The sequence below is a fragment of the Solanum tuberosum genome, unplaced genomic scaffold, assembly GCF_000226075.1.
Source record: "Solanum tuberosum cultivar DM 1-3 516 R44 unplaced genomic scaffold, SolTub_3.0 scf00395, whole genome shotgun sequence".
In the NCBI taxonomy this organism is placed as follows: domain Eukaryota; kingdom Viridiplantae; phylum Streptophyta; class Magnoliopsida; order Solanales; family Solanaceae; genus Solanum; species Solanum tuberosum.
Window position 1 is genome coordinate 23,582 of NW_006239328.1, and position 14,491 is coordinate 38,072.

Below are 14,491 nucleotides of genomic sequence, written 5' to 3' on the forward strand. Positions count from 1 at the left end.
GACACAAGTTAAGTCAAATATGTGTTCAGTTGTCATGGAGACCATTTTTTCAGCCAGATTTCCAGAAATTAAGGCTGATATCGACCCACTACCATCAATCAGGTCACTTTGGAAGGTATACCTGCAATCATGGTGAGGAAAGATATATAGTATTCATCCAATGTGTGGAGTCGCACAAATCAGTTAAATGTAAAAGGTGTTTACTGCTTACTCTCATCTACTCTATCAATGTATTTGTTTCAATAATAAGTAAAATAAAGTGATCAAATATCAACACATATAAACGAAAGTAATACTATCAAGTCAATCAAGTATTCAAAACATATTAACCGCAAGTAATACAAAGTTATATAGTTTAGAACCGACATTGTTTAGTGTAATGTGAATGTGCCTTCAGCCATATGATAGCGATATATTCTGTTGTAATGAAATCTATACAGGAAAAATATATTATCGAGGCACTAATGTTGCCTGTTGATGGTACGCTGTGCATTCAAACTCCTTTTTGTCTTTTATAAGCTTTTTCTGCTTACATCCTGAACACTCAAGCACACAAAACTTTTGCAGGTCATTTGAAGTTATCATTTGTGCCTCCACGTGGAAAATTTCAATCTGTCAAGGAGAACAAAACACATTAAGGTGAAATTTATAGGAAAAAGCTCTTTAGCAATGTGAAAGAACTTAAAAGGAAAGACACGGTAGAAAGATTAGCAACCTAAAGGAGAAAGAACCATTGTAACACCAAAAGCAAAGTTTCGCCAAAAAAATGCATGAACTCATAAAAATAGAGTTGCGTACACAAAAACATGCACAATCAATTATTAGTTGATTTGAGAAAAAGTTTGTTATCCCGCTTTCCCTAGAAAAATAATAAGAACAATTATGCCTCAACAGCAAGCTAATTGGGCTGGGCGGCTGGATAAATGCATCCTCAATGTTTATTTCGTTCGATTTTTACCAATTTCGTTCCTATAATCAATAACTTAAGAGTTCTCTAGCATAAGAAGTTCTCTACATGTTCAACTGACAGACTGAAACCTTTCCAGCTTTATCTATCCACAAAAAACGTTTAACAAAATTATAGTACATCAGGGTCAGTAACAAACCTTTGCCACTGAAGCTGCAATTCTGTCTCTCCAGCACCACTAATGAAACCATGTCCCCCACTTCCTCTCCTGAAAGTGAAAATGGCATACTTCAAAAAATCTAGCAGCAGCAACTGGAATTTCTTAAACTTCAGCAATCATCTTAGTTACAGTAAACATATAACTGAAAAGTGGACAACTCTGCCAAGAAATCAATTCTTTGAACTTTCAAATGCATCCTTCAGTAGAGATCAAGCCAGTAAGCAATTAAATTACCCTCTGGCACTAACTACTTCAGTTTCTCCACCTACGCCAATATCATAACGTCCACCAGGACCGCGCACACGAACTAGACAGACTTTTTTTGTACATAAGTGCATCCAACTCAGCCTGTAAGTTAATGGAAAGTCAGAGAGACTGTGAAGGTCCAAGTATTCCTTCTTCTATAGGCACAAAATGATCATCTAAGAATACATTAAACACCATAGAGAGATAGAGCAACAGGTCACCTGTAGCTTAGCTTCTTTCGTCTGCTAGTTGCATAACTTGTTACATGAATACTTCACATGACATTTGCCTGGCCATAGGGAGACATAAAGCAGAATTTCAATCCCAGCCGGGATAAAAATACCATTAATCATGTGAAATAAGCAAATTGAACTAAAAATGGTCATGTCAATTATGTGGCCATTATATTGGGTATCTGTTAATTCTAAACAAAATAAAAAATTTAGGACTAAATTGATATATAGATTAAGTGACGTATCCGTAAATTCAAATTGACAAAAAATCATATAGAAGGACCTTCTTTTGTCCTATCGTTTCATGTGCTCCAATTTATGTTGCTTCCCCTTCCGTTTTGGTTGTACCTCTAATCCCACTTTTCGTTTTGTTGTCCCTATCGTTTCAATAACAGTTTTATCCACACTCGAGAGTAGTTAACTAACACATAACTTAATTTTGAAACAAAAGAACTCGGAGAACATTAATTAGTGTGTAATAAACATGAACAACACTTGGACTTTGAAGTCTACACAATAGTTTAGTAGAAAGAGGAAGAGACTATGCTTATTCAGTAGAGGCCAAACGTAGAGCATACTTTGTAAGGCTTTTATAACAATTTAATGCATTGTTCGTCCTCAAACATGTTCAATACTTATGGAAACCTTACCAGCGTTTGAGAAAGTAGACGAAAGGGTAATTTTTTTTTACTCTTAATATCTGGTTTTCTCATAAAGATAATAAGGAGGCTTATATAAAGTTCATTTGATGAATCTACGTATTCTTAAGGCCTTTTGTTTCGATTTATTATTTCCCTTCCGGCTTCATTCATATGTAATCGCAAATTTATTATAATCAATATGTATTTACCATACACATGGGGAAGTCGATTGTCAAATTCAAAATCTAATAAAAATAAATTTGTGTCATCAATAATCGCCATTGTTACCAAAGAAAAATTGATATCACAATCAACTATATGCATAATAGAAAAGCAAGCAGAAACACATAAAAAAACAAAAGAAACTTAAAATACAAAACAATTTAGAGAGATCCAGAAGAATAACAGGGAAAAAGCTAACATTTTACGGCGCTAATTAGTTGAAGTTCTTAAATGACTTTCGAAAGATCATACTTGTACCTTGTGAGAATTCTAACAAAAACTTATCACATATATAAATTTGTACGAACAAGAACACATAAATTTATCTTTTGTCAAATAAACCAAAACTCTCTACTTTTTCACAATATGAATAATTTAAAAATACAAACTTCTTTTGATATATTCAATGAAAAGACATGAAAACTTGATTTGTACACCAAAAATAAATCCTCAAATAATAAATAAATAAAACAACAACATAATGTAGTGACAGTTGAGCACATGCATGTACGAAAACAACTAAAAGAAGAAGTAGAAGAACAAAACGATAGAATCTAACATCAATCAGCTGATGAACAAAGTGAAAGTAATACCATAATTTTGGATGTTATGAAATTTGATGTCAAAGATTCAAAAATAACATGCATAAAATAATAAACCACTTACCATGAAACTGAAGTTCCTATAAAATTCAAGAAAATTAAAAAATCCTAAAACAAACAGAGTAAAAGTGCATAGAAATCCATATCCATACCGATGAATAAATGAAGATGGAGAAGAGAACAACGGCTGTGGTTTTTTTTAGAGAAGATGGAGCTTATGTGGTTAAAGTGACAAATATACCCCTCCAAAAATTGTTAGATCGACACATGTTTAAGGACATTTTGGAGTAGACAAGTGGTCATTGTAGAAGGGCAAATACTATTATATCTAATCTAATTAAAAAAAACCCAAGTTTTAGGTACAATTCAGATAGCTTTTTGTACAATGTCATATTGCCGTGTTTGTCCTATTCTTAATGGCTTATATAATATAACTCAGCACGGGCCCAACATTTTACATTTTAACATGATGGATGCTTTGTAACACATGGTAAAGTTGAAAGGAATGCATAAAGCCACAATTACTACACATGTAAAAGTACGTTGAATAAGTACTTGAGTTATAATGCCTTCATAGGTAATAATAGGCATTCCACAAATCCAAAACAAAATTACAATCTCTTAAACAAAATGTAGAAACTGATAAATGAAAGCAGCACACACAATTGTAGCAGAAGTACAAAGTCAAACACCTTTTGCCCATCTTAATCAGATTTTGATCTAGTAATAATTTCTTCTCTAACAAAGAAACATGAAACTAAATTGAGATGATGCAATCAATCTCAAATGGAAACATGGAGATGCCTATTGTTCTTGAATTTCTCATCTCATTTCCCTTTTTTTTGTGAAAATACTCATTGAGGTGGCCACCCTAGTTGATAAATTCAATTCGTCGTAATGTGATAAATAAATCATATATCGTGACCTGAATAACAGAACATAGAAATTCTTGTAAAAGCATAGCTAAGAGAAACAATCAACATAAATTACAAAATCATAAAACATTACACATATCATTGCTTCCATCATCTCATAATCATTCATGTACTATTAGTCTTACTCTATCATGACATAACTCTGTACAATTTTACAATGTCAAAGTGGGAGACTAACAGTTCCATACAGACAAAGCACCTAAACACATAATGATTAACAACCACCAATCTACAACGTATAAACTTCAGAAGTGTAACTTTTACTATTTGGTCCGAAAACATATAAACTACACAAATTGATATGTTCTATACAAAGAGCACAAAATAAGCACACAAAAAAAAATCATGTTTGTTGCAAAAGTATACTCATGACAGAGTTTCTTATTATAACTTCAAAGGAGTTGAATCAGCATAACTGTATAGGTTGCATGTAATTTTTTACAGGAATTGAAGAAGCTGAAATATAACACAAGTGTGTTGTTTCATCACTCCTATAGAGGTAAAAATTATTAACTTACAGTAATAAGAACATTGGCAACATCAACTGTACATGATCAATACTTCTCATTGCTACAGAAATTTTATTTTGAATAATATTTTCTTCTTCAGAAAGCAGTAGAAGATTTAATTGACCAGTTGCACACTGCCTGACTCAACAGAAAGTTAGAAATTTTCATATCCTCTTTTCCTTCTTAGTAGTTAAGTCATGTACACAATGACAAATTCAAAGCTGAATTAATATTTGAAAATCCTTTTCCACACATTTTTTAAATAAAAAAATAAAATCAGTAGGTCTCATACTATGTTCATAATTACTATGTTCCATGAAATAGTTGAAAGAGAATCTTTTGTTATGGAGATGGAATAAATATCGTACTTCTCTTTATTAATTTCCAATCAATCCTCAGTGAGCAAATTTAGTCGTCTAGTCTATACGTAGAGAGCAACAAAAGTATCAAACTTACCAGTAAAGGGTGTAGCAATCAAATTGCTCTCTTTTCGTGAGCCTGAACATCACCAGTTATAATGTATTGTATTGTTGAGCAGCTGTAAAGATTTTGAGATATTGCTAAAAGAACAATAATCTCAAAGGTGTACCCTTACTCCAAGAGTTCCATCGCTTTGGTCACCGGGAGCCTCTTACCATCACTGTGAATGAAGACTTAATATGAATTGATAAAAAAATCCACCATGCTGTTAAACCATCACTTAAGCTAGATAAAATATTGGAAAAATTACTTGGATGTGTACGTTATAATAAATAATTACTGATTTTAGCGATACTTTTTATTTATTACCAATACATAGCAATACTATGTTAAAACTGCAATATGTATTAAAAGTGAATCATGTATGCAATATAAAATCTGCAATATGTATTAAAAGTGAATTATGTAAGCAATATAAATTCTGCAAAATGTATTAAAAGTGAATTATGTATGCAATATAAAATCTGCAATATGTATTAAAAGTGAATTATGTATGTAATATATATGTATTATAACCATTTCTTTTTAAATATATTATGCTTGTTTGGTGAGAAATTGACACATTGTTTATAAGTGTATTAAAATGTGTGATAAATGTATTATCCATCAATAAAATTTGTATTATATGTGAATAATAAATTGTTCTTTGTAATATGTATTAAAACTATATTATAAATGTATTAAAAGTGATCAAGTGAAAGAAAATGTTATTGCTATAAATGGTAAATATTTTTTAATACAGTATATTTATGTAAGTTTCCCTAAAATATTTGTCTATTCAAAAGACATGTACTTTGTAGCTAACATATTGTTAGAAACATGTGATGGAAGGTATCTAATTTGGGAACAGGTAGGGAGAAACAGACATACAGACATCAAATAAGCTAAGAAATCCAAGGCGATTTATGTTGGCATTGCCAAAGACGACTTGAATCCAAAAATTATAAATGTCTTTGAAAACACAAATGTATCGAGGAGATGCTTATGAAAACTAAGCTCATACTTCAGAGGTGTTTTCATCAATATGTTCTTTCCTCTATGTTATAGCTACATTTTTCACATCAACTCCACGGGAATTCAAATGACATTAAATGCAATTATGGATGAATGATTTTGTAGAATTAAAAGCAGAACATATCATAGCACTTATTGATATGAAAATACTGAATCAAGGAGAGTAAAAAGACAAATTAAATGTAAGCTTCATATCACCATAGAATACAAAAATCACCAACTATATCCAATTGTGTTTTTCTATTCTAGGGAACATAAACCTAACCTGGAAACTTGAGGGAAGAACTTTCTATTACCACATAGGATAAACAACATGGAAATCCACCCACCGATCTTACACATTAGCTCAGGACTTAAATGATAGTAATTTGTTTTACCTTTTCTTCCCTTATTTATTTTTTCAACAGTTGGAACATTTTAGGATTTAATAGGATCAGTTAGAAAAGTTACCAAGGAATTATATGCTTAAAGATTCAATTTTATCAAAGAATTGTTTTTTTTCCTCTTTTTGCATTATCATTTCTTTACAGATTAGAAATAACATGTCAAATTTTATTACAATAATTTCTTCCTCTTCCATAAAAAGCACTCAGATATTCAAAAAATATTATCTCAACTATCATCATCATTTTACAAATTCTTTTATTCAATCTCTAAGCCTATTGGGGATTCTCAAAATAACTAAAGTTACGTTTCATGTCTAAATTAGAGTAAGTTTATGAAATCTCCCTTATGTTTCATGCCTCATTACCTTCGAAAAACTGAACATAACAGTTATTATTACATAAGTGATACTTACAGAGAAGAACTACCCCATCCATTTCAATTTATTTGTCTTACTTTCCTTTTAGTCCCAAAAAGAATGTCTCTTTCCCTTAAGACCACGCAATTCAAAATTCTTCTATATTTTCTTGAACTTCGTGTCAAGTCAAAATAGGAAAAATAAATTGAAACGAAAGGAGTATTATAAAAGCAGCGAGACAGAAAAGGTGAAGCATTGTTACAAGTAAATAGATGTATTTTCAGCTTAAACACAATTGAATACCTTGTAATAGTGAAGCAATTATGACCTTTTAAGTTAGAATACATTGTACCTAATATATTGTTTCGATCATCCCTATTATCAACATTATATGATGTTTAAAACAAATTACCAACTTCTTCAGGTAATTGATTAAGACTAAGTTGATTGAAGTGTATATGCATTTCTGTAAATTACTATCTACGATTACATTAGTGAAATTAGAGAACCGAATTAAAAGTCTTAGGGCTCTCAAGCCATAAACTACAATCACATATCCATCAACAGGAAATTTCACACTTTGAAAAGGTGAGAAAAACAGGGGGAAGTCATGAAGAAAGTTCAACAACTAACCCAAGCAGTGGGATCCAAACTTTTTAGCAAAAACGATAGAACCTGCCACCTTCCTTCAAGGTATGCAACGCTCGTCGTTTTTTCGTGGACATTCCCGTTGTAAATAGTTCTCAATTTGTCAAAAGTAATAGTCATTATTTGTTTTTTTTTTCTAAAAGTCACACATTATATTCTACATTTTTGGTGGACACAAAATTGGGATAAAAAGAAAAACAATAGGAAAAAGAATAGAAAAATGGAAAAACTCACCAGTTTCACATAAATGGAGCTTGAAGAGGTTGAGACACAAATTTCGGAAGAGGTTGAGACACAAACTCTTGAGAGTTGTAGTGAGCCTCTCTTGCCTCTTTTTGCCCTCCTACGTACCAATCAGATAGGGCCACAAAGAGTCGTTAATTAAAAGGCATGTACTATATAATTTGAACCACATTCAAACAAATTATACACATCTCAAATGAATATTTTGGTCATAACCACAAATAACACACATATTGTCTACTAATCTTGTCCAATAAAACTAAGTAATGTAACTTACAGATTGTTGATTGGCAGAGGAGTATGTTACAGTAAACATAATGAGAAAAATAAGAAAATTTGAAATAGTCTAGTGCTTTGTCATACTATCGAACACCTTAGGTGCATCAATATTTATTAGCCAAGTATTTTAAGAAGTTTTTTAAGAATTGTCAATGAATAAGAAAACAGGAGCAGCAAACATGTTCACCATTAGAGACCATGCTCCATCAGTGAGCTTACACATATTTATGAGAAAATAGAAAAATAGTTGAGATGTATACAGAACTTCAGTAGAAGCAGAAGCAACCCAATTTTTTTTGGTTATTATAAACAATGAGAGTGCAGTCTCAACAACACAAAAGGCTAAGATAAACAGCAAGATAGAGAAATGTAGCAACTTCCATAATGTTTGATACATGAAGAAGCTGATGAAATTTGAGACCCACAAAAGGAAAAAAAAATATTTTTTAGAGTCGGATATGAGCAAGTATAATGTTATGCTAAGGAAAAAGTAAACAGACTCTTACAATCGAATTCGAGAATAAGAAGCATAGTTAAAGAGTGTAATTTGTTTTCAATATCAAAATTGTAGATAAGGAAACCACGAACTTACCCTATGAGAAATGGAGAAATTGAGTAGATTTTTTGAATCTGAATTTCCTATGCTTCATCCCTGCAAGATACGAAGGAGCAAAACAACATTAAGTTAAATCTAAATTCAGTGCATGTAACATAATTACAACACAAAGGCCAAATAGATGAGCAAATTTGAATGAAAAATCAGACCTAAATTCAAAAAGTAAAAATCAAAGATACCACTGAAATTTTTGAGACAAAACTTATGAGAATAGTAGAAAAAACCCTAAGCATCAACGATTGAAAGAAGGCTGTGGGAATAATGTCTAAAGTTTCAGTGGACATGCCAAGGCCTTCCGTGAAGATGAAGATGCACAATAAGCTGACTTAGTATAGAGTACTTTTTCTTAATAACTAGGATGGAGAAGATGACCAGAAATTCAGTACACGTGGTTTGCTTACAAAAGTACACGTATTAACAGATGGTCCAATATAATGTACCATTCACAATGTTTTTAGTACAACAAATGATAGCAGTGTTCATTCACCCCTTGTTCACTTATTAAAAAGGGTAATAATATATATATATATATATATATATATATATATATAATACAATACCTTGTATTTTTCTTTGTTTTTTTTCTTATTTTTTTTCCTTCTTATTAAAGAATAAGGTCAAACCTCTATGGTACTATGGCAATATATATAAATAATAATATTGTGGTTGGTATCGTTGAGGACAAACCAAACATCAATGATATCATAAAAGTATGTATGCAGCTATAATGTGATGGCATCATGTAGGTCACATAGTAGGATTAAAGAACTTTTCATGAATGATACCAAGATAATATATTGATATGTTGTGATGCTATTATGAAGGTATGATCAAAGAAATAAAGTAAACCTCAATAATACCATTAGGGGTCGTTTGGTTTGAATATGAGTTATGATGGGATAAGTTATGTTGGGATAAATTATGTTGGGATTAGTTATGATGGGATAAGTTGTCATGGGATTATTTCTTATTGAGTGTTTGGTTTGTTATATTCAAAATAATATATATTGATAAATTTTAAGAACAAGTTGTTTGTTTACAAAATTACCCTGCACTTTATTTAAACTTTTTAAATATTTCTTTGTGACCTTTAGTTATTCATTTTTTAAAATAAAACTTTTATTTTATTTAACTTAAATATTTTTGTTTATGTATTCCCATGATAAGTACCATGTGTATTTAAAAATATAACTTTTTTCTTATTTAGCTTAAAAATAGAACTTCCCTCTTAAGTTTATTAAAGAGAAGAAAATTTATGAGAAATCAAAATAAAATAAACATAAGAATTAGTCAAATAAATTCATAAATAAAAATTATATTTATATAGTATAATTTTTTAATAGAAAAATATGTATAATTATCATAAAAATAAGGAGTAGTAAATATTATTATACATGGTATTAAAAAAAATGTAAATATACATAAATGTAAAAAATGATGTATAAAAAGGATTTAAAGGGACATATTTGTCATTTACCTATTTTATCTCGGGATAAGTTATCCCGGGATTACTATACCACCCATGGGGAGGGATAACTTATCCCGGTACTAATTATTAATCCCGGGATAAGTTATCCCGGACTTGCCAACCAAACAACATAATTTTTTTTTATCCCATCACTATTTCCTTATCCCATCACTATTATTTCTAATCCCTCACACCAAACGAGCCCTTAGAGTCTATTAATATATTGTCATAGTATCATGAAGGTCTCATTGAAAGACTAAATAAACCTCAATGAACCATGATAATATAAATATATAATGTGATAGTATCATGAGTGTTACTGATTATATGAAACTATTATGAATGATACTATGTTGTGATGATAGGATTGAGAAATTATGAGTTCTCTCTTGAAGAACGGCTCATTAGTCATTATATATATAATGTGTTGATTTCATTAAGAAATGAGTAGGTTGTACATGAATGACGGTAAGAAACATTAATGATACCATAACAATAAATGAATATGTTGTTATGGTATCATTAAAGAATGAGCAGTTTTGTAAATAAATGAATGAAGGAAACTTTTGTGCTACCACAATAGTATAGTCATATGTAATGATGGTCTCATATATGATCTGAAGAGTATTACAGATTATATGAAATAGTCTTTAATGATACCATGTTAGTACATGATATGTTGTGATGGTACTCCATTGAAAAATTATGAGTTCCTCCCTTGAAGGGCTACTCATTAGTCAATGATATCATATTATTATATCATTGAGGAATGAGTTGGTTATATATGAATGAATGAATGAAACCTTAATGATACCATAGAAACATATGTATATGTTGTTATGGTATCATTAATGAACGAGTAGCATTGTGCATGAATTAAGGAAGGAAACCGTAGTGCTACCACACCGGTATATTCACATTAAGTGATGATATCATACATGATCTAAGACACACTATTAATTATATGAAACAATCCTTAATGATACCATGACAATATATGATGATATTATGGAGGTATCGCTGAAGGATTGAAGTACACATCAATGATACCATGACAATATCATGGAGGTCTCACTAAAGTATTGAAACATACATTAATGATATCATAAAAGTTTATAAATATATTGCAATAGTTTCATTACAAATTGAAGCAAATAAAAAAATAAACAAAATTAAATGAAATGAAAAAAAATAATACAGAATGACAAAAAATATGAAATTAATTTGTGGTGAATTGATAAAAATATCATGATTTGAGAAAAAAATGAATAAAAAAGGAAGAAAAATAGTAAGAAATAATCAGAACAAAAAAGAAAAAAAAGGAACATAAAATAAAAAAAATTAAAAATAAAATAAAAAAACAAAAAATAAAAGGAATCAATAAAGGAGAAAAATAAAAAGCAGATTTCTTTTTTTAGAGAATACTAGTATACGTGCCGCGTGTTGCGCAGATAATTTAAAATGTAATAATTTTATAATTAAAAATAACTAATAAACTATATTATGCACTTAATAATATATTTAATTTATTATAATACTAATATATTAATACAAATCATTAACTTATTTATTTGAGGACATTAAATTAATATTATTAGTACACAATTTATTTTATCGTATCAAAATATTATATCGGTAACTATATCATCTATGCTTTTAGTTTTATAATATATTAGGATGAATTTTTTCTAAGGATACTATTAATTTCATGATTATCTTATCTTGATCAATTATCAAATACTTCAAAAAAATTACGTGTTTGTACTTTATTCTTTCCATATCGTTTGAATAAAAAGTTAAGTTAATAATTTATTAATTCTAACATTCCATAAGAAATATTTGATATAATAAGATTAAATGGTATGTTGATGCATTTTATATATATAATCAAAATATTTTACAATTTTTTTTTACAAATATCCAAAGTGAAATTCAATAATTATTTTGATGATGACATGCGGCACTATTTTGCAAAATATTAATTTATAATATTTTCAATTTATTCTATTTAAATTTAAATTTAAATAATAATAATTTGAAAACATTTCTGGTTTGCAAATAAATTTCAATTTATTTTTATTTTTAAGAAATCTAGTTTTAATTATTTTATTCATTTTTGGTTAATAATCTTTTAGAGCTAGTGATATAAGCGGGAATATAATGGGAAGTTTTAAAATTACATGTTTAAATTCTAATTGTAATTTAGAAAATTAATTTGAGGGAAAATATGATAATATTTAGTTAGTTACTCAATTTCATATTAATATTTTATTTAAATAAAGAGTTTAAAGTTTATTAAAATTTTAGTTTTAAAACAGATCATTTAATTTTCTAATTTTTAATATATCACGTTAATTTTAAGTAATTTTCTAATAAAGTATTATTTTTGAATTTAATTTGTCTAATACACAATTTTAATATTGTGTTACGTCATACATTTTTATTTCCTAAACAAATTATATTTATACCTTAACATTAATGTTTTAAAATTATTTGATTGTCTAAATGTATTATAATATTTTTGAATAAAATTTTTGTCATCTTTTTGCATGTATTTTATTTTCCTTTGAGATACTCTAATTAGCTTTTCATTTTTATCATGTCATTTATAAATTAAAATATTAGATTTAAATTTGTGAATTGAGTTCGTATGAAGTATAAATAATCTTTTTTTTAATTATAAATAATTAAATGAACACTTTTTATTTTAATATACAATGATGAGTTTTAATCTTAAGTATTAATATATTTTATATGAAAGTTTGATTTTTTTTTTATAAAAAATAAATAAATTGTTTTGCTGTGAAATTATTCCATTATTTTAATGAAGAATATTTTAAACATAAATCTTTAAAACAAATAATCATATAATGCATTAATTTTATATACTTTTTTGTAAAATAATATATATGGGTATGTGAAATAATAGCATTCTAAAATCTTAGTGAGTTTTTTTTTTATTGTTGTGTCATATAACTTGCAAAATTTTGAGGATTAATACAATTTGAAACGCTAAACACACAATATATTACTAAAAGAGTAGTATTCATAAAACATACTTTGAACACCAAAAAACAAATTAAGAAAAGAATCTAAAAATAAATGTTGAAACTCAACAAAGAATTGTTGGAACTCGATAAACTAACCTACATATCAAAAGAATAACTTTCACGAAACAAACTTTAAAAAAAATAGCAAATCATTCATAATATAATCCAACATAAAACTTTAAAATCAATCAATTCAATAAAAAATAAGAGAAGTAAATATTTGTAATGTGGTACATTTCATCGTTATATAACTCTAACTCTTCATTGCTTATCATTGATGAGTTCATATTGAGTATGCATATTTTATCTAAAGATATATGCATTAAAAAAATTATTGATACTCACCTATTTGAATTATAAATCTACAATAAATAACTATTTATTCAAAAGATTTAAGTAATAGAATAGTATAACCTTTTTGAGTAGTTGTCTTGAATTCAAATTTCCCCTAATATGCAGAAGATTCCACCAAAGAAGGAAACAACGCATAGACACAATGCGTGCACTATTTATGTGTTGCTTGACTTTTCCAAATGAACTTTTGAAGAAGTAAATAATATAGTAATGCCCACAAAATTAATTATTCATTATCCACTAAATAAAAGTAAAAATTGTAAATTGTAACTGTTTGGAAGTTACAAACATTATCCGGATTTTAAAAAAGTGAAAAACCTTAAATGACACTAAAAAATTGATTTTTTTTAGATAATGCTTTAAAGTTCTATCACGTTATTTGTAAAAGCAGTTTTAAAGTATATAACATTAATTTTGAAAACCTTTTTAAATTTCTATTTTGTTTTTAGAATTTAGATTTTTTATTTAAATTAAATACAAATAATTAATTTTGATTTTAATTGTACAAAAATTCTAGAAATTATATGGTGCTTACATGTGACACTTTTTACTTCTCCTGCAATAAATATTTTTTAATAGTCAAATATTTTTTTTAAAAACCTGACAAAATTAAAAAAATTTAATTTTAAAGATAAATATTTTTTTGTATTATCTTTAAAAATAGTTATTATGTATATATAGAATATAGGTTCAATTTTTTTTTAAAAAAAACGGGTTTAATTATAATTCAAATTAGTTACTTGCATTTTAGGAATCCACTACTATCCCATTTCGTAACTCAATAAAGTGAATCCCATTAATTTACAAATAATTATCTGTAATTAATATTAATGTTATTATTACTAAAAATATTTATTTTTATATCATTATTAATTATTATTATTAATAAAAAGGTGTATTATTGTATTATTATTAATAAAAACATTTATTAGTATATTATTATTAATAAAAATGTTCATTAGTATATTATTATTAATTAAAATGTTATTATTATTAATAATTAAAGTGTTTACTATTATATTATTATTGATAAAAACTTTTATTATTACTGATACGCTCAAATTACACCTCCTTACAGAAGT

General features: G+C 27.9%; 1 long non-coding RNA gene across 5 annotated transcripts; it reads right to left on the reverse strand.

The window, feature by feature from the left end:
- Positions 1-280: 280 nt before the first annotated feature.
- LOC102585014 (uncharacterized) lies at positions 281-8,871 on the reverse strand. 5 transcript variants are annotated; one of them, XR_001471656.1, is made up of 9 exons: positions 8,687-8,871; positions 8,514-8,573; positions 7,634-7,742; positions 4,972-5,155; positions 3,224-3,996; positions 1,595-1,662; positions 1,362-1,475; positions 1,107-1,175; positions 281-612 (listed from the first exon to the last, which is right to left on the reverse strand). It is a non-coding gene; the product is annotated as an uncharacterized lncRNA (long non-coding RNA). The 5 variants fall into 5 exon arrangements; XR_001471657.1 differs by lacking the exon at positions 3,224-3,996 and adding an exon at positions 1,890-1,983 and having other exon boundaries at positions 8,687-8,869; XR_368524.2 differs by lacking the exon at positions 3,224-3,996 and having other exon boundaries at positions 8,717-8,868.
- Positions 8,872-14,491: the final 5,620 nt, after the last annotated feature.